The sequence below is a fragment of the Callospermophilus lateralis genome, chromosome 14, assembly GCF_048772815.1.
Source record: "Callospermophilus lateralis isolate mCalLat2 chromosome 14, mCalLat2.hap1, whole genome shotgun sequence".
Classification (NCBI taxonomy): Eukaryota; Metazoa; Chordata; class Mammalia; order Rodentia; family Sciuridae; genus Callospermophilus; species Callospermophilus lateralis.
This window is the reverse complement of record NC_135318.1, coordinates 35,667,607-35,687,857: the sequence shown is the minus strand read 5'-3', so window position 1 is coordinate 35,687,857 and position 20,251 is coordinate 35,667,607.

Sequence of the window (20,251 nt, the reverse complement as noted above, 5' to 3'; positions counted from 1 at the left end):
ATAAACACTTTGTAAATTAAGAAAATAAATAGATCTACAGTTCCTTCTGCCTTCTTTGTGCCTTTATACATTGATTGTAAAAATTATTAAATTATTAAAAACTGGAAAAAATAACATTTGCTTAAATTATTATAGACTGTGCAAATATAGTAAACTGACTTCAGTATCGTTATTGGAAACTTAGAGAAGGAAACACTAACTCTTGAAATAGAATGTTCCAGGATGTTCAATACATAATTCTATCTTTCTTGTACTCTGAGAAAATTATACTACATTTTAAATGGTTTCATGTTTTTTATTTGTTTGTTTTTTGTTTTTTTCCAGTGCTAGGAATTGAACTCAGGGCCTCACCCATGCTAGACACATACTCTACCACTGAGCTATAACCCAGGTTTTTAATTATCTTTTTTTTCTCTTTAGTGTTTATATTATTAATATTTACAATATATACATTCACTGTAATATTAAAGTATCCATCTCTTTCACCGTATAACCTTTTGGTAAAATCTACTTTCTTTTGGAAGGTAGACTTCCTGTGGTCCAATTGGAATTGGCCACTTTCATAGCCTATTCGTTAATAGGGATTTCTTTTTTATCACACTCATATAGAAAATAATAGAGAAAAATCAGTGAAACTGATTATTTGAAGGGAAAAACAGCAGAGGTAAATCTCTGCTGGGGAAAATGTAACTACACATAGTCTATTTGTATTTAAAAGATTTTTTGAAAGAATAAAAGAACAACATTATGACAACCACATAAAAATAAATAAAATAAAATAAAGGTATTTATGTCCAATTACAACTTAAAAAAATCATATCAACACTTCAAATAAAATTCCTTGAAAATACAACTATCAAACCTCACTCTAGAAGAAATAGATAGAATTGTGCTGTAGCTATTAAAGAGATTAAATTTATAGTTTAAAACTTAAGGCCTTCTGGGGAATTGTACCAAATATTTAAGGAAAAAAAGTAATTCTTCTAGAAGTCTTTCTAAAGGGATACTTCCAGATTATTAAAGAGAAGATTTCCCAATTCATTCTCTGAAGCCAGCGTTACTCTGACACCAAAGTCAGAAAAATATGTAGGTAAATATAATGAATACTGCCTGTGTAACAATGCTTATAATAGTATCTTGAGGTGTTTAAAATATGTAGAAATAAAATTCACGACAATAAGAAAACGAAAATGAGAAAAGAGAATAAAGGGAATTAAAATATTCAATATAGACCTCACATTGGTGAAAAAATACAAATTTACATCAGATTTTAGCAAATCAAGATACATTTTGTAACTCTAGGGTAATCAAAAAAAGAGTAGTAAAATTATGTACATGTAACAAAGTAATCAAAAGGGAAATGCAATGGTAAAATGTATTTGATTGATTTTCTTTTATTAAATTGCTAGAAAGAAGAATGGGGGGAAAAGCACAGAACATATGGGACAAGTAGAAAACAAATAGTAAGATGGGAGTTTTAAACCTTAATACATCAGTATTTACTTTAAATATGCAAGGCAGAGATTATTCAGACTGGATAAAAACAACAAAAGCTGTGGAGCTCAAGCGAGGGATGCTCTGAGAATTCATTGATGCAGATTTTAGAGGAGCCCAGCAAGTGTGTTTCTCAGAATTGAGGAGCATGTTCTTCATTGTAAGACCTAACGTCTTTGTGCACACCAGCAAGAAGAAAACTCATGGACTGGTGGCAGAAGATTCCCAAGACTCAATTTGATTTTGAGAAACTCAGGGAGAAGGACCAAACAAGCAATCACAAGTCTGATCGTGTATGCTGCTGAGAAATGTTGAGTAACTGGCTGGCCAAGTGTAGTTTCCATATGAATGTTGACTAACAATTTGTTTTACATTAATGAGAAACATGAATGTACAACAATGAGCCGGGTGTGGTGGCACATGCCTGTAATTCCAGCAGCTTGGGAGGCTGAAGCAGGAGGATTTCAAGTTCAAAGCCAGCCTCAGCGATGGTGAGGTACTAAGCAACTCAGTGAGACCCTGTCCCAAATAAAATACAAAATAGGGCTGGGATATGGCTCAGTGGTCGAGTGTCCCTAAGTTCAATCCCCAGTACCACCACCCCCCAAAAAAAAACAGTACGACAATGAGCACATATATCACAACATCACTCATTCATCTGCTATCAATGGCATATGTGACTTCTTTGTTGAATTGGAAAAGTTTATGAATACTGGAAGAAAACTTCTTTGATTTTTCTCTTTTTTCCCCCTTTCTTTTTCTTTTCTTCCTATTCACAACACAGTGGCTACAGATGTTAAATACTTTCAAGTTTCATTCATCTGCATTATTAACATTTTCCCCATCACTTTCTTGGTGATCCTAGACCAAGGATCAGCTAACAACAACCCAAGAGCCACATTAAACTGATTGCATAACTTTTAATTCATCCATTCAGATCTAAATGTTACAGTGCTTTGATATGCTCCATTGTACATGAAATCATTTTAATAGCCAAATATTATAGATACATTTCTGTTTTCCTCAATCTTACCACCTTTCCACTTCTTCCAGATAATTTTATTCCAACACAAAATCTTTATGTTTAAAAGCTGCTATTGATTACCTTATTGTATTTCTCTGCAACAAAAGTCATACATAAATTAAAATTTAATAGTTTTTAATTTCCTGCCTGCATGTCTCTAAAGTATTCATTTTCCCCCTTCTAATTGAATATTGCAATTATTAGCAGCATACAATTAAGCTAAATAAATGTTATAAACTTGATAAATAATGATTAAATTTTAAAAGTAAAAGGTTATTAGAAAATTATCACTCAGTGACATTGGATAAAGGATTTTCAATTAGTTCACATTCATAAGTAAATCTGTAAATATGAGTTATTTTCAGTTTGAGACCACAATATAACATCAATTCTATTTCTCTTTTTTGTTTTTATAGATGTAAGAGCTGAAAACCCTTTTCTTATAAATAAGCAGATATAAATAAAAATAATTTTATTATTTTACATGTCACTGAAGGCTTGGAAATCCCTTCAAGTTACATGTCAAAATCATACAATGATAACTTGATGATGATAACTTGATTAGATCCTCTTTCAGTTGAAAATCTGGAATTAGAACTGACCCAACTTGCAAAAAAGGATTGTTTCCTATTCTTTAGAGTTATTCAGTGTCTCAATTTCTGGTAATTTTGCCTAGGGAAAAAAAAAGTGTTTTCTAAGACATCAAATTCCTATTAATTGTTCTTGTCATTTTTAGAGGAACTTAGTTTTTTTACAGTTTAAGTTAATTAAATGAAGGATTTTTTAAAGAAAAATATTAGAAATTGTATGTTTATTACGAATGTAGTATACTGCTGAATTTCAGTTTTCTAAGACATTTTGAAATGTCTTTAAAAGGCAACAGGTGAGCAGAGTTTGATACTTGACAGAGATAAGTTAGTAATTCACTTAATGGTTAGAAAAGATCATGTTTATAATTATGTGTTTAATATTGTTATAAAAGCACATCAACATCTGAGAGGGAGGAATTATCCCTAATTAAATAAAATTGGTTATGTAAAGTTCAGGATATTATGTTCTATTATATGTTTTGGGAACATTTTATCCTACACCTGTATAGACATGGATGTTCTGTTTTTCAGAATGCAATTTAAACTGCTTTGTGGAAAGTAAGGGCAAAAGGAAAGCATTGGACCATCAATAAGTAGAAGACTTATAAAAACTAGATTAATAATTGTTGCTAATTATATTATTCATAGGAGAATCTATAACATTTCTGTTATAATAACATAAATCTAATAGCTGCATGGTGAAAAAGAATAATCAAACAACACATGGTTTTCTGATGGCAATGAGAAGGAAATATAAGCCCAAATAAAAAATAAACATGAGATTACAGCATGCCATAATCTGTTGGTAAAAGTTAATAATTTTTTTTTCTACTGGGGATTGAACTCAGGAGCTCATAACTACTGAGACACATCCCCAGCCCTCCTTTGTATTTTATTTAGAAACAGGGTCTCACTGAGTTGCTTAGGGCCTTATATTTAAAAATATAAAATTGGGCATGGTGGCACACACCTATAATCACTGGTACTTGGGAAGCTGAGACAGAGGATCACAAATTCAAGACCAGACTGGGCAACTCAGCAAGACTCTGCTTCAAAATAAAAATTAGAAGGGGCTGTGATGTCCATGGTAGAATGCTTGCCTAACATGTGTAACTCTGGGTTCAAGCATCAGTGCTGAAAAAAAAAATTGTTTTAAATCCCACCTCTAGATGTAACACTAATCTGCTGTGCAACTTGGAAATTAGAGTGGAATCATTCAGTTCCTCCTTAAAATCATGTTGATATGCAATGGGCCAATGAATGAGAATATTCTTCAAGCTCTATCACTATAATTGGCAGAAATTTAGAAAGAATGATTTATGACAGATTGATATATATCACTTCAGTACTCAGTATCTTAGATTAATGGGCATAAAGATAAGAGCTGGGGTATGTCATAATTTTGTCTCCTACATGCTCATAAGATTCTTTTAGAGGCAGTGTATTCTTTGACAATATTTATATATTAGAAGAAGTGAGATCAATAAACAAAACTCATCTTTCCTGCTGCTCCACTGTTCAGTGAATTCAGAACATACAATAGGCAAAATTCTCAGTTTCTAATGCCTTCATTCCATCTCCCCCATCAAGAGTTAAGCTTTTCATTAATGTTATAAAAGAGAGCTAGTCCTAAAGACCAAAGCCATGTCATCATCAGACTCCTCAGACACTCCCTTTCTTTGTTTCCGCTTTGTTCTGCTTAACCAGGAAGCAGCGGTGGAGTGGGCAAGCCCTCCTACTGATGTGGCATCAGCTGCTGGAGCAGGTCGACCAGCTCTTACATTGCAGATGAGACTTCCGATGTTTACGGTGACCAGGGCCTTTGTAAACAAACAAGGCCAAAGAGATTCAACATTTGTACCAACTGCTTCAATGAGGACATTGACCTTATCCTTTGTGGTGCTTATCTATTGGTTGTGCAGAGAGAGTCAGAGCAGACATAGGCAAGCTGGGAGACCAACGCCATGTTATAGGCAAGTATAGGGCTGCCACTGCCAGGTGCCATGCTAGTTGCCCAGTGAAATGAGACCTCACCCCAAAGAGGCTTCTGCTTCCCAGGAAGAACAAGCATCCTGGCCCCAGCTAAGGAAAGTTGATCTTAATATAAATATGTACAAGAGAAGGAAAGACATAGCGTCCTACCAAGGGTTATGGTGCCTTCATTAAAGGAGGCTTCACCAACGCCCATGATATTGAGTGACTGTGAAAGCAGAATGGATGGGGGAAAAGATCCCCCAAAACATAAACCCATAGGTATATTTTCTGGCAGATCAATTTGTTTTTAATGATAAAATGTCATATTTATTCTTTTCAAGATTTGGAACAAGACGGAGTTGCCCACTGTCTCTCCTATGATTCAACCAAGTGAGTCCTGACCAATGCTATAAGAAAAGAAAAAAGAAATAGTACTTACAACAATTGAAAGGAAGGACATTAAACTATCTTTATATATACACTTGTGATTATCAGTCTTGAAAATCCCAAAGTTTCAACAACTATTAAGAGAGATACAAGAGTTCAGTCAAGATTATAAAAAAAAAAACACTTGACTTTAAAAATTCAATAGAATATACCAATAGGGATTATATAACAGGATTATTAATCAACACCCTTTATCATGTAGCTTTGTACTCCTATCCTCCATCCCCACGATAGGCAGAGTATGCTTTCTTCCAAAGTGTGGCTGACCTTGAAAGTGTGCCTTCCTTTAGCCAATGACCTATTTGTGCACTGACTAAAACAGGAACCTTAAACCTACTTGCATGATTTTTGCTTCATTCTTTTGCACTCCTGCTATGTGTCAGAGAAGAATATTCTTTAGATAACTAGTGTTTCAAGGAGAATGAAGATATCTGTAGGGCAGACATGCATCAAACTTGTAACCTCAAGCCAAGTCCAACCAATTTTAGCCAACTCCTGTAGAACTGTGACCAACCTGCAGACCTTAGAGAGAAAATAGACATGCTTAGTTTTGTTGTAAGCTACTGAATTTTAGATTGGCTTCTTTTGCCACATTATTGTGGCAACACTAATAATAATAAAACTTGTGATAATTAATTTGAAATATAACCAAAAGTGAAACTGAAGAACACAAACACTGACCTTGATGGCAGATCAATTGAAAAGAATATATATGTAAATTGAGAATATGGAAGTTGATTATCTTAAAACTGCTTGCATATCCCTTAGAAAGTCTTTGCCTAGGAGTATGCATAAGACTGCTAGCATTGAGAATAGAAATGAGAGAAGACAGCAAAATAAAACAAAGCAAGTAAATGAATAGAAAGTCTTAAAAAGGAAATGATAGTTACAGAAGACAAGCCAAGGATTTCAGTGGTAGGGTCTCCGAAGAAGGCAAGAGAAATAATGAGCAGAACAAATATTTAAAGACTAAATTCAAGAAAAGCTTCCTGAAATAAAAAAATATTATGACTCTGTAAGAAGGGACCTAACTAAGAAATACTGAGGCAGAAAGGTCAGCTTAGAGATATACCTTCATAAAATTAACTAAACTTCAAAGAATTCTTTGGAAAGCAGGCAAATTTAAAATGTTACTTATGGGCGGGAAAATTATGGGGCTTATCAGATAAGCTTCAAAGTAACTAAAAGACAATAGGATATGCTTTCTTCAGAAAGTATGACTTCAAGAATTTTATTCCCTTTGGGGCTGGGGATGTGGCTCAAGTGGTAGCGCGCTCGCCTGGCATGCATGCGGCCCGGGTTCGATTCTCAGCACCACGTACAAACAAAGATGTTGTGTCCGCCGATAACTAAAAAATAAATATTAAAAAAAAAATTCTCTCTCTCTCCTCTCTCACTCTCTCTTTAAAAAAAAAAAAAAAAAAAAAAAAAGAATTTTATTCCCAAACTATCATCCCAATACTATACTGTAACAACAGAATGTTTTGAATATGCTAGAACATTGTAGAGGGGATATTGTTTCATTAAACCTTTTTGATGAATACAGCATACTTTTTTTTTTTTTTTTTTAGTGCTGGGGATTAAACCCAGGCCCTCACACATGCTCGGCAAGTGCTATATCACTTAGTTACATCCCCATCCCTTTTTATTTCATTTTGAGACAGGGTCTTACTAAGTTGTTCAAGCTCACCTTGAATTTATAATCCTACCTCAGCCTCCCAAGTAGCTCAGATTACAGACCTGTACCACCATGCCCAGTAAAAAGCATGCATTTTAATTATCTGAAGGGAAACTTCAGCAAAATAATCTGGTGGTGAGCATTGAATCTACTTAACTGCTGATAAAACTAACAAGTGTAGAATTGATTACAGAAAAGAATGTAAATATTATAAACTAAGATGTGAAAATGGAATTAAGTAACAAGTTGGAGGAGAAGAAATAAAGACAATAATGTTTCAAATATAACAAAATCTTTAAAAGTTAGTGGAGTCAAAATACAATTTAATAATAGAAGTATAAATATCCTTTTAGGATAAATTTTTATGAATATAAAATAATCTAGAAAAATTGTAAGTATATGTAGTGCTGAATTTTCACAAAGTGATCATGTGACTAAACCCATACAAAAAAAGCCAGACCAAGAACTAGAACATTACCAGAACTTAGGAACTTCCCTTTTATCTCCTTATAGTTACTGTGCCTCCCCAGGGGCATCCACTGTACTACTTTCCAACTGAATATATTAATTGTATCTGGTTTTGTATGTTAATATAATAAGATTTATATTCTATGATGTGTCTGGCTTCTTTTACTCAATATTATGTTGTCAAGATTTATGTTATTGCATGTAACAATAATAGTTTATTTATTATCATATATGTAGGGTACTCAATTATAGAATATGTCAGAATTTATCCACTCTATTGTTGATGGGCATTTGGGTCCACTTCAGTAGGAGGCACAATGAATAATTCTGCTATGAATATTCTTCTACTTGTCATTTTGGAGAACATATTTCTGCTTTTCTATTGGGAATAATTATTTGAGGTAAAAGAAAATGTGCTAATGTAATGTGTGCAAAAATATTTAATGTGTGCAAAAATATTATCACCATCATGTAAAATGTAAACCATATTATTTAACAAAAGTGATAATATAACTATAAAAAAAATGGCAGGGAGAGGACATAATTAGGTTTAAGAGAGCTAGCTATAGCTTTATCATCTGAAATAAGAAATCAATAGATAATATCTAATGTTTATAAATCAAAGGGTATTATAAAGTAATTATTATAAATATTTTAATATTTAACTTTTATTATAATATTCAAATTCAAAATTATATATTTTCCTATATAGAAGTCAAATTATTTTAAAGAACTTATGCAAGAAAAGTTTTACATATCCCCAAGAGTTTCTTTTTGTTATTTTTTTAAATTAAAATAATGAAGTATTAGAATTTTGTTTAAACACATGAAGATAAATGTCAAAATAAACTGAAAGTAATCACCAAGAAAATTGAAAGTAATTATCTCAGAGAGTTGGGGAGAACTGCTTTTGGTTAAAGGTCTGTGGTACTATTCAACTTTACTCCAAGGCCCTTACACTATTCGATTTGTTAACATGTACATATATTATTTTGGTAAAATCAAGGATTTTTTTTGTTTTATTTTGTTTTTTGCACAAAGTTAGTGAGCAGTATCTTAGTTCTACATGGAGGTGATTGTGAATCATATAAACATCTCATCAAACCCAAACTAATTGTACCCCCAACTCAACTTTTAGCCAGATCCTAAAAATGCCCTCAGCCACTTCAAAGTGACCCAAGAGCAGAAGAATGAGTCAGAGAGGAAGATTGGAATGAAAAAGACAGTAGTTTTTAACTACCATTCAATATCTTACATCTCCAAATTTTACAAAAATACCTAACTATAAACACCACTAGAGCCCCTCCCTGGGTCATAGAATTCATGGTTTCAATGTGGATCTGAAGCTTTAATATCAAGGTAAATCCCCTCCTGGGAGCAAAGGGAAGAGACTAGAAGAAAAAGCAGATTCAAGCTCAGTTCTGCTGCTTAGGAATTGTGGGGTATCAAGCTCTCTACCACAGTGCAGGATGCTCATCCAAACCCAGAAAACAGAAAATGATTTGATGGCTATTTTCTCTGTTCTTGCAAGGACTGTACACTACTAATGTCGTTCTCAGTGCAATGGGGAGAATTCAAGACACTGTTGTCTCAGGGCATCCAAACTTAATGTGGAAATATTTGCAGGATAAAATATAAAGTGAATATATATGTATATATTATAAAGTGAGAAAAGTTAAGATGGACAATAAGCAAGGTTTATAATTAGTTCCATGTAAATAAAAAAAATTTATCACTATGGCTGCTTGTGTGTGCAGGGAAAGCTGAGCCAAGGCTGCTGCAGGGCCCAGACCCTTGAGTTGTGAGCTGGGAGACCCCAAGGGCCTCCTTTAGTGGGAGCTGAACTCATGCAGATATAGGCCAACAATGCAGGTCCTCTGTTGTTGGCACAAGCCACCTTTGGCCTTTGTTTCTTGCCTCAGAACCTCTCCCATCTCTGAGATGTGATCCCACTGATTTGTCAGTTTGAGGATAGACTTAGCGTATGTTCCATAGAAATGGAATCAGGAGGAAAATAAATATGAGGGAATTTCCATTTGGTTCTACCTCCTACTCCACATGGCCCGTGCCCCTTGGCCTTGCCTGGGATTGTGTTTCAGGCCACTCCTGTGCATTTACAAATAAAACCAGGCTGCTCTGGGCACGCTTGTGAGGTGACGCCCGGAGGCTCACAGGGTTGGCCAGAGATTGATACGGTGTGTGCACGCCTGAGCCAATACAACCCTTTTGATCTGTTTCTAAACACAGCTTTTTTGCCTCCTGCTTCAAGTGATTGATTAAGTTAGGATCTCTTTTAGGAATTCTCTGCACTCATGCCTCCTCAAGGGCTCACAGTGAGCCCTGCCAAATTTTATTCTCCTTTTATGCTACAGATTGTTCTGTTCCAAGTGGCTAAATGGAAACTGTTCCTAATATGCAATCAGTTACCTAGTTCTTTATATGCAGTCAGTTACCTTGGAATTCCTGTTTTGCATTCTGTATGGCACGGGCACCCTCTTATCACATCATCAGTCACATTTCTAGCAAGGTTTTAGCCTTATGGTTTGGGAGTACCTTTGCTTCAGAACATTCTTTGCCCCTCACTCTCATTCTGGTGTGAGAATCATGGGGAATCAAGGGTGATACCATTTGTTTTAAAACAAGCCGGTGCATGTGTTTGTAATGTAAGAGGACTCACACAGTCTTATTTAGGTCCCAGCTGGAAAAGGGAACTTTGGTTGGATGGGACCTGGTGGGATGCAGATCCAAGGTGTTTCAAAAAACACCAGCATCCCTGTCATGCAGACCTGATTGCAACCCCTGCCTCCAAGCACAAGGCTGTACCTGTAAAGACTGGAGTTAGAGTTTCTATATCTTGCATGCATGGTGAGGAAGATTGCTGCGAATTAGTGACAGTACAAGCACGTTTCCATTGCCATTTCTTTGTCCTTTTTCTGCCTCCCAAACCTTACGTTGTCTTTTCCAAAGTAGCTAGAAGGCTCTCAGTGAAGGTCTTTCCTCCTTGCAACACCTAGGACCTTACTTACTCATTATAGACCATACTTTTTTTTCAGTTTCCCTGGACCTGTTTAAATGTTCTATTCTAGTCTCAGTTCTGTTGTGAGAAATTGGAGCTGGCGTGAAAGCAGTAATGGTTCAGAGCTCTTAAGAGGGGAGGGAACCTTCAGAACTCTTATTACCAGAAGGGCAGGTCCAGCCACCCCTGCCCCATGACACATCTTCCAACCTTGCGAGACCTGCGTTTTCCTTTAGGAGTGCTATTTATAATCTATGGTGTCAATTTTACTGTTTTTCTTTCTTTGGGGGATCTATTGATTTTCCTACAAAGAAACCCAGGTTTTTTTTTTAATTACTCCATGAAATTTATTGTGTACATGATAATGAGGATGTTGCATTCACTTAGATCTTATTTATTTATCGATTCACTAATTTACTCATTCAACAAATATTCCTTAAGGATCTCTATGCTCTGTGTACCAAGCATAGTTGAGGCACTGGGAGAATAGCAGCAATTGACAAAAGTGTGTGTATCCTTGTGTGAATCTGCCTTGGCACCGTGCACAACACTAGAGAGTCTCAACAAATGTGAGAAGAACAGCCCATTGGCCGGTGACATCTACCAACAACTGCCACAAGACACAGATGTGATGCCAAAGAGCAGATCAACAACGGCTGGTGTGGAAAGTGGCAGAAATGCAGCTGGAAGCCTTGAGGTCAGGGTTGGGCCAATGGAGAAATAAAGGAAGCATTACAGGCAAGGGAAGAAGATAATAAATGGGAGAGTCAGCCCTGCTCAGGGGATAATGAGTTCAGAGTGGAGAAAAAGGTGAGCACATTTGGGGAGTAGTAGGTACATGGTGTGGAGGTCCCAAAGCTAGTTTATAACCTGGAGAGAAAGACTGTGCCTGCCACTGCATTGACCTATGGGGGTTTTAACTCATAAAGGAAAGAGTGTGAGTCCCTTCAAGTTGGAGAAAGAAGTTGTCCAGTGTCCGATGCTCCTTGGAGGGGCAGCAGATTGGAAAAGAAAAATAGAAGTAGGGAAGAAACTCTACCATCCCAGGGCCAAGTTCATTACCTGGGAAAGTGGCTGCTGTAAGCGCCAGGTACATGTGGCTAAGCTGGTGGCTCCCAGCTCCTTCAAAGCCAAGCAAGCAACCCAGGCCACTTCCCTCACACAACTAATGCACAGTCATGAAAAGTTTTGCTAGTATTCATAATAATAAAATATCCCATTTCTTTGATAGAATGCATGAGCAAGCTTACAAACTGTTTCCACTTACCTTCTAGCTTTTAATTTTCATGACATTTCTATAGCATAAGTATTTGCATTTCCACCCAATGGACATACATTTTCAGACTGACCCTGGCCTGCTCATTGGCAAGGCCATAGCAGTGTGTGCCCAGGGCACTGAAGCATCCACCTGGGGTGTTCTGGCAGTGCAAGCAGCAACCCCTGATGACCCTGCTCTTGTTAGTTATTCAGATTTGGAGACAATTTAGGGTGGTGCAGTAAGCTCCAAGGCATGGATCCAAATGGAAAATAGAGGGAAGTGGCTTGGGTAGGTTTCTGGGGTTTCCGTTCTGGGCATGGACATGAGAGAGAGAATCAGAGACTGGAATTGCTATCAAATTCAGTCCTGGATCTCTTCCAGCTTTGTCCTTTAGACCTTGACCCTTGTGCCCAGTGGGCTGCCGCCACTACAGACAGACAGAAAAACACAGGTGTCAAAAGTGCAGAATGGAACAGGGCAACAAAGCTCATCCTAGCCATAAATCAGAGCAGGGCCCTGGACTTCGAGAGGAAGTTAGGCTTCAGTAGCTAATAAGACCATTCTGCTGCCACAGGGACATTGCCCCAGATCATTGAATTTCCTACCTCCCAAGAACAAAATTCCCAACCCTGTGGAAAACATGCTCAGTTTACCAAACAGGAAAGGCAAACAGTAGATAATAAGAAAACAAAACAAAAAAAGAATGAGCTCTGAGCCATCTTTGTCCTATTATATTTTGTCTTCCAAGTGGAGCATCTTTACATGCAAATCCATTTTTGTATATCTTGACTGATTGCTGGCAAAATAGAGAGACATAAATATTTCTGGCAATGGACATGGCATAAACATATCATTAGCCAGCCTGCAAGTTTGTGTGCATGTGCATGGGCGTGTGGGTTTGAAAAGATGTTTATGGTGAGTTCGGTCAACAGACCCTCCTCTCCTCTCTCTGTTCAAGCATCTTTAAGCACTTAAAAGCATTGGGCCTAGAGAGGAGAGGTGGGAAACATTCTCGGAGCTTGAACATTCAGATTTTAAGCATTAATTAAGTTAGAAACCCACCATCTGCACACTTGCTCATAACCCTTCTGATCATCTTTCTTAATTTTTAAATGTGTGAAGCGTATGATGCCTAAACAAGCATTCCCCATGACACTGATGTTGCTTTAGAAATTCCAGCTGTTGCCGAGCTCATGTTAACGACATTATTGGGCAACTTGGCCACTGTGAGAGGGAAGGTGTTTCTGACCTCAGACTCCAGCAGAGCCCAAGCCTGTAAAATATATGTAAACAGGCGGCTTCAACTTCTTCTTTTCCTTTTTAAAAATCAGACCTAGTCCCACTGAGGCCTTGCTCCAGTGCAAGAGGATTGAGTGTAAAGACGTTAGCAGCTGAGTTGAGATGGGAGCATTTTCACGTCTGGGATATATTGCTTTGTCTAACAAGGCGCCCCAGCAGGCTTCCAATTGTGGTGTCTCCAGACCCTCCCAGCTGCGCGGGCTGATTGACAGACTGTGGGCAGATGCGGTGCCAAACTCCAATAAAGAGAGGGCCTTGGGAAAATATAAGGCAATTATTGATGGGCAGCAATCCACTAATCAGACAATTTCAAAATTAATCCCATATTCCCTTACTGTATTAGCTTTCTTTCTTGTTTGTATTTATATAGCAAATTCATGACTTCAGTGAAAATTCTTCCCTCCAGCCCAATTATATCTCTCTGAGGGCATTAAATTAAAAAACAAGGGATATTGAAAGTGGCTTGCAATTAGTTTCTTTAGTTAAAGGTGCTGTACGTACTTAGTGACAGTTGGGTATGTAACAGAATGCATAATAATAAAAGTAAATACTCCTATTTTTTCCTGTCTTGACAGGATTAGGGGTTGGTGAGGATTATGTGCCTGACACTACTGTGGACCAGGGATAATAGGTTAAATAATTGTGATTTGATTTTGGAGCTGATTAGATTTGCATAAAATCCTACTCAAATGTCTTGACAGGCTCCAAACATCTCGAGATACTCTGCCCTCCTTCTTCCCATAGTCCAGCTCAATGGCCTCCAGTTTTCCTGTGCCTCAGTAAGAATGTGGGTTTCTACAATTAAATAACTTAAAGAAAACCCAGCCAGTTTCCATTACAGGTTTCACAAGCAGTATAACCTTCCAAATAGTGATGAACCTCTTAAAAATACATAAAGAAATTTCACATATGATGCCATTTACTGGTTATAGGAAACTCTCTGTTAACTATTTCTATACTGATTTCATCTCCTTTCCCCACACCCCCACCCCTGGTTTTTGTTGGGTTTGGGGAACCTGAAACAGGTGGAATTCTCCTTTTGTTCACTGTTAAAAATCATTTATGCAAAATGCTTCTTGATTGTAGAACTTCACCACCCAAACTGAGGAAAGTCAAGAGTCAGCATAATTTGGAGAGGTTATAAAATGGCCAGAGCCTCATGTTGGCCTGGAGATTGTGGCTGAGTCCCACCTTGTTTTCAGCCTTGGCCCACTATATCCCCACACTCCCAACAGGCTCAGCTAGGTGTCAGCCTGCCCCTCAGTCCTGTCCTTTGGAAGGATATCGAGGTAGCTCCGTTCCAACCTCAGGACTCAATAACATCAAGTACCATTTAAAGCTCTTCCCATTTGACCCTGGTCCCAGTTCCTTGTTGCTAGTTTGGAAATAGTCAATATTCATGCCACTACTATTTCCTCCCATGCCTGGAGTGACCATTGATAATCAATCACAAACTCTTTACTGAAAAAAAGTCTTAGCATCTTATCTCAGAATCCAAGAATCAAGATGAATGAGGTGGTGGAGCCATCCAATTGGCTGGATCAAGAAGAGAAGGCCAGATGTAAAGAAGCCGAGAAGAGTGGGAAGGGCTTTCCATTCCAGATGTTGGGACGGCAAGTGAGAGGAAGGAAGAGGAGAATAGGGAATTAAGTGAAAAATATGCCGAGTATGTGAAGGAACCTCGAGGAGTCCAGACTGCTCAAAATCAAAAGGCAGAAATGAGGCTGCAACCAGCCAGAGCTGGCAGGTAACCTGGCCAAGATCATGTCCCTCACCCAGATACAGATCTGGGGTACCACTCTCTGTGTCTATGAGCTTGTAACTACTGATGGTCTTCACAGAACACCACTCTCCTGAAGATGAAGGCTCTAGGCTTGAGGCTTGGCCACTTGCTGCAAAACTTCCTGGTGTCGCCGTCTGTCTCGTTCTTGGGACATTGCATATTCCTGGATGTCTGATCCTTGCATCTATGGGGGATCCTCCTTGAGACCCTCATTGGATTAACTCCTTGATGACTGCTGCTGTTGGTCTCCTTACCCTTTAGATGCCAATTTCTGCTGTTACAGTTGAATTCCTCTCAGAACCTTCTATACTATAGTTGATGCATCGAGTCCCAGGTCCCACACCATGCCTATGCACGATCATGCAAAGAGGTATATTATTTAGGAGGTGAGAAGGAGATGAGACCATCCCTTCATGAGGTTTCCCTCTGTGGTTCAGAGGGGGCAAGTTCGAAAGTATCTCAGAGGAAATACAGAATGAATTTTTTCCTTCCCCAAGAAGTAAATTGTAACACAAGAAAAAAAGAGCAAAATGACTTGGATAGTTTAGAATTTTAAATCAATGTCACATAAGAAATACAAAGCAGGGGCTGGGCACGGTGATGCATAAATGTGATTCCAGTGACTTGGGAGATTGAAGGAGGCAGAATGCAAGTTCAAAGCCAGAAGACCCTGTCTCAAAATAAAAAATAAAAATGGCTGGGGGTATAGCTCAATGGTAGAGCACCCCTGATGTTGATTCCCAGTACCTCCCCTCCAAAATAAATACAAAGAGGACTCATTGAGTAGGTGATTAGAATGCAATAGGTTTAAAATACTGAAGAGCCATCATAGAAGAAAGAGCAAAAGTGCCTCGGAACAAGCCCTAGGAGGAGAAATAGGCCATTGAATGGAAGGTGCAGGAGGTCAAGTTTGTTATCTAAGGAAATAGTTTCTAAAAGCCAGATATTCCTAAAGACATGAGAGGGCTGCTCCAATACATTGGAACAACACTGTCACTGGGGTGGTGGGTGGGGTTTAGGCAGAGGTCAGACAATGATTTGGCAAGGACATTAATTACTTCAGAACTTGGGTTTCACATGAAAGTATCAATGACTTGAAGGTCACTTCCAGCCTTAACAAGAAATGATTTGGTATGGCCACAGAAATAAACAACAAGGCCATTATTTTTCTGCCTGTTGAAACTTCGTTCTGAAGGTGGTCCCCTTCTATTCCAGTGAAGTACCAGAGGAATCAAATGAAAAAGAGTGTCGAGATCTTCAGACCTTTCCTGAATATCTCAGAGTTAAAGTTTTTGTGTAAGCTTGTTTTACTCTCCACTGGTTCCATTCCTCGAGACATGGCCCCCGTTTGGCTGGTTATTAACGCCTGTCTGGCTACCCACAGAAGCTACAGGCCCATGAGCAAGTGGTTTTTGTTTTAGTGACTTTTCCACGTGGTCAGCTTACACCTTGGAGACTCTCCCATCAGTCCCCTAGTCAACAAGTGCCAGAGTGGGCCTCCCTCCTTGGCCTCTTGCCCATGGCTTTGTAATTCTGCCCCCCACCCCACACACACTCTGCTCCTGTCCCTTCATCTCTGCCCTTTTTACTCCAGGCAAGCGGGACTCCTCATGGTTCCTTCTATATATTGTCCATTCTCCACTCCTTCCTTGGTGCCTCCCTTTGTCTCACCTCTCATCCCAATATCCTAAATGGAAAACCCTCCTCACTCTCCTGTTTCTTTACAGCTTCCCCCAACACCTCATTCATCTTTGTACATCAAAGCCTCTGAACGTCACAAGAAGCCTTCTTCCAAATGGAGAAGGTCTTACATGGGGCAAGAGGAGACAAATGAGTGAAAACAGGGATTTCCTCACTGTCCTGTGTTTGAGGCGTTTAGTCAATGTGAAGATCAGTGGGACATTCAGGGGAACATGTGTTAGCTAGATAATGGTTAGTGCTGCAGGGAGTTCCTTGCTTGGGTGAAATGAGCATTGGGTGACTCATTTCTGGCCCTCTGACCTGTGGAACATGAGCTTTGGAGGCCCACAGGGTCAAGAATCCTGCCCATGTAGATGAGGCTAAGGGCTGAAATCAGAGGTGAGTCTGGACTCTTGAGAGTGGCTTGATTTCAATCACCAGGAGGGAGAGCAGAGGGCATTGGCATTTAAAGGCTTGAGTTTCAGTTCCATCTCTTCTACTTGTGAGCTGAGTTATGCTGGCCAAATTGCTTCAGATTTCTTCCTGAGGGTAGGAGGTAGAGTGGGAATGAGCGCTAGGTAAGGATCATCAGGAGGCAAATACCCTCCTTTTAAAAAAGAATTGAGATATAATTCATATAACACTTATTGCTAGACAATGGTTAGTGCTGCGGGGAGTTCCTGGCTTGGGTGAAATGGGCATTGGGTGACCCATTTCTGTCCCTCTGACCTGTGGAACATGAGCTTTGGAAGCCCACAATTCTGTGGCTCTTAGCATATCACCACTAATTTCAGAACATTTCCATTACTCCCAGAAGAAACCCTGTAGCAGTCTCTTCCTATAAAGGGGTAGATAATCATGGAAACCACTAATCAACTTTATTTTTCTATGGATTTGTCTGTTCTAGACATTTCATATAAATGGAATCAACAATAGGTGGCATACTCTGTTAGCATATCTTTAAGGTTTATCCATGTTGTAGCATGTATTAGAATTATATTCCTTTTATTGACTAATTAATATTCCACTGTACACTTCATTTGTTGTTAGAGTCTGTAAACAAGTCTGGATGGCACCTGGCAAAATGCCAGAGGGAGTGGTTTGTAAAGTAACAAAAGCGAGCCATTAAGTGTGGAGATTCCTGATTGGTTGACTGCTGTATCTAGTTTATGCTAATTAAGATAAGCTGTGCAAAATGTATAAATACCTCTGTTATCCTACAATAAACGGCTCTCATTCCTGCTGCATCAACGTACACAAGTTATTCGTCACCCCCCGGATATTCTGCTGCAGCCGGACTGCGGCAATTTGTTATTAAATTTACCAGTTGGCAGGCATTTATGTTCATCCTACATTTTTAATATGAATGATCCTGCTATGAACACTGATATACAAGTGTCTGTCTGAGCCGCCTTTCAATTCTTTTGGTTGTATACTGCTAAGGCCTGAATGTTAGTGTCCCTCCAAATGTCCTGTTGAAACCTGATCCCCTTTGTGATGATATTAAAAGGTGGCTTCTCTAGGAGATTAGGTCATGAGGGCTCTGTGCTTAAGAATGGGCTTGGTACTTTTATAAAAGAGGTTTGAAGGGACTCCCTTCCCCCATCTTGTTAGGACACACAGAAGGAACCCTGATCAGGCCCAGTCTGCTGGCTCCTTGATCTTGAACTAGAAGCAATAAATTTCTATTATTTACAAATGACAGTACTTTTTATACTAGCCTGAACAGACTAAGACGTATACCTAGGAATTATTGGATGTATGATTTGACTATGTTTAACTTTTCGAGGAACCCCCAAACTGTTTTCCACAGTGACTGCACCATTGAACTCATCAACAATGTATGAGAATTCCAATTTCTCGACATCCTTGCCAACATTGTTATTTTCCAGATTTCTTTATTATAGCTGGCCAAGCAGGAACGAAGTAGCGTCTCATTATGGTTTTGATTTGCATTTCCCTAAGACACTGCTAACAGAACTGAGCAGTCTGGGAAACAAGACATCTTAAAAGCTGCTTGGCAGACCTTTCGATAAAAGTAGAGGCTCTGAGGTTGGCACCTCCACCTCTACTGCCACCACTTCTGCTCCTAGTAGCCAGCGCTAAATGTGCTCCTATGTGCCAAAGGCAGTGCTGTGGGCTTTAAGATAGGTGCTATTATTGTCCTATTTTATAGCCACAGAAGCTGGGGCTTAGAGATGTTCCCCAGCTCACCCAAGGTCATAGAGCTGAGGGGTGAGACTGCTAGGATTTAATTCCCAAGCCAAGCTCTTCACCACCGTGCCATACTGATTCCTGCCAGAGAAGGGAACCATCCAAAAGACTCTGTGCTTTTTCAAACTTCAACAAATGCTTCCTAAGTGCCCAGTGTGTGCCAAGCCTGGGCTGGGTTCTGTGGCATGAACAAAAAACTGCTTTATGGAGCCGCTCACAGTCTGGAGAGTTCTGAGTTTGCCAGTGATTTTTGTAGAGTGAAGAAATGAGTTTTATAATTTTTATTTGATTTAGCTCTCAAGTTGTTAACACCTCCAGCGCAGGGGCCGGGGAGAGGGTTGTCTATAAATATTAGCTCCCAAAGTAAAAATGACGCTTTCATCTCAGCAGACTTAATTAAGCTGTTGATTAGAGAAGGATCAACACCCCCTGTGTAACAAAAGACACTGTCTGTCAGCGAGAGGTTCTGTCAGGGCGATTTCTCCTGCAATTTAGAACGTTTGGGAGGACAGAACCCAGATGACCCAGGGTGTCAAAAGGATAAATCTGACTTCACATGGCTCCGCACACATGTGCATGAGAACGCATGCAGCCCCAGGAGGCTGGGAACCTTGCAGCCCTGCAACCTCCCTAATAGACATAGAAGCTTCAAGCAATAGACAAATTTACTGACAGAACCGACACTGCTTACGGGCACAAAAGGGGGCCTGGCAACCCCACAACATTGCTCTGTTTGAAGGATTCCAGCTAGAAGAGGGGCAGCAGGCCAGGCTCTCACCTGCCTCATGTGTAACAAGAAAGGCCAGCCCTTCTCTTCAGGGGCATTGGTGGATCCACGGGGCCTGCGGATGTGGCAACCCTTTCCTGGGAGCGTTGGGAGAAATTGAGTTCCTTAGGCCCCAATTGCAAGGAATTGGCCTTTGCAAGGTGATCCAGGAGCCTGCCTTACAGAGCAGGTAAGAATGAGAAGATGCTTCTTGCAAGAAAGTGTGTTTCTCCCCTGTGGAGACAGGTCTGCCTGGTGAGCCTGCAGCAAGGATCCACCCCACCCCATCCCCACCCGCAGTCTCCACTGCAAGGAAGCAAGGGAGTCTGAGCTTCATTGGATGCCCTTCCCTGGGAGTGGTCAAGGGTGACCAGCCTCCCAAGTCTCTGGGCAGGGTGGGATGAGCAGGGCAAGTGAAGAGGGATCAACTCTCTCTGTGAATGGAGAGGGCCGTTCTCAATGTAAAGTACTGGCTGGCATTTATGGAGCACTTGTTCTGGGACAGGCACTGCTCTAAGCACTGTACACATATCAACTCATTTAATCCTCACAATAACCAT